We start from the raw sequence: 1,833 nt of genomic DNA on the forward strand, positions 1-1,833 counted from the left end.
ACAAACCTCTCTACTGTCCTGATCGTTTGTTACAATGTATCAGTCTGGAGTGGAGGTCGCCTTTACTGGCGCAGGATCCTTGGGTCAAATGTGATAGTAAAAATGTCATTAAAGAGTCGGTCTCCCATCATTCGTACATATCGATTTATTCCAAGAAGCCTCATGTCAGCCAAAGCCTTGTCAGAAAACACAGAACCAATGTTAATAGCAAAGTAAAAAAAAGGCATAAACCCCCTTTCCCGCCCCCGCTCCTTCCAGTTTTTGCTGCATTTTCTTAGAAACTGTTTCGGTTTCCCATTATTTTCTAGGTTCATGTTTACAGTCAGTGAATGGAAACACTCAGACAGCAAACTATTAGATAGTCCTGTTGGAAGCCGGGAAACTGGTTGTATCCAGAGTAGACAATGCTCTGTGAGCTCAGCAGCCTGGACTCCACACTGATACATTGTAGCAAAAACCATAGAGGTTTGTACATCTGTCCCTGATGTGTGTGGCTCACAGAGCATGGTCTGCACTGGACACAATGGTTTTCATTTGTTAGACTATAGCAGGACTAGTGATGGAGAGGTTTGCTGCCTTTAGATGTAAAGATGAAGGTTTCCATCCACTGAAAGCAAACACGGACCTAAAACTGGAGCAGTATGGAAACAAATCAAAGTGACAAAGTTGCTGCAATGATTAAAGGGATTGTCCGTTGACAACAAGTTAGCACTTATCTGCTGGATGACTTGTAGGTGTCACATCACTGGGACCTGCACCAATCGCTGGGACGTGCGCCGATCGCTGGGACGTGGGCCGATCGCTGGGACGTGGGCCGATCGCTGGGACGTGGGCCGATCGCTGGGACGTGGGCCGATCGATCGCTGGGACCTGGGCCGATCGATCGCTGGGACCTGGGCCGATCGATCGCTGGGACCTGGGCCGATCGATCGCTGGGACCTGGGCCGATCGCTGGGACCTGGGCCGATCGCTGGGACCTGCGCCGATCGCTGGGACGTGGGCCGATCGCAGGGACGTGGGCCGATCGCTGGGACGTGGGCCGATCGCTGGGACGTGGGCCGATCGCTGGGACCTGCGCCGATCGCTGGGACATGGGCCGATCGCTGGGACGTGGGCCGATCGATCGCTGGGACCTGGGCCGATCGATCGCTGGGACCTGGGCCGATCGATCGCTGGGACCTGGGCCGATCGATCGCTGGGACCTGGGCCGATCGATCGCTGGGACCTGCCCCGATCGCTGGGACCTGCGCCGATCGCTGGGACCTGCGCCGATCGCTGGGACGTGGGCCGATCGCAGGGACGTGGGCCGATCGCTGGGACGTGGGCCGATCGCTGGGACGTGGGCCGATCGCTGGGACCTGCGCCGATCGCTGGGACCTGCGCCGATCGCTGGGACCTGCGCCAATAGAAGGAAGTGGAAGGTGGGATGCCCACAGATGCTCCATTTATCCTTTATGGAGATCCTGGTAAAAGATGATTGCAGCTCTCAGCAATTCCATAGAGAGTGAATGGAGCGGTGGTGGAGCAGGTGCACGGTCACCCGCTTTGCAGAGCGCTCCAACTCATAGATAAGTTATCACCTCTCCTGCAAACAGGATACTTACATGTATTTTTGTTAACAATTCTGCACTGTTTGCCTTCTTTACTGTTTGTGCTGCACTGACTATTAATGGCTGCAGAATGAGTTAGCAGAGAATCTGTCAGAGAGTTCATTCTGAAGGTCTGACAGAAGGGTTTATATTTTTAACTGTCTTTTTCTGAGCTCTTGTCAGATGAGTTACATCCACAGACCACATCGTCGTTGAGCGTACTGGGAAAGAAAGAGCCCAGAAA

Source organism: Ranitomeya variabilis, chromosome 8 (assembly GCF_051348905.1).
Source record: "Ranitomeya variabilis isolate aRanVar5 chromosome 8, aRanVar5.hap1, whole genome shotgun sequence".
NCBI lineage: Eukaryota > Metazoa > Chordata > Amphibia > Anura > Dendrobatidae > Ranitomeya > Ranitomeya variabilis.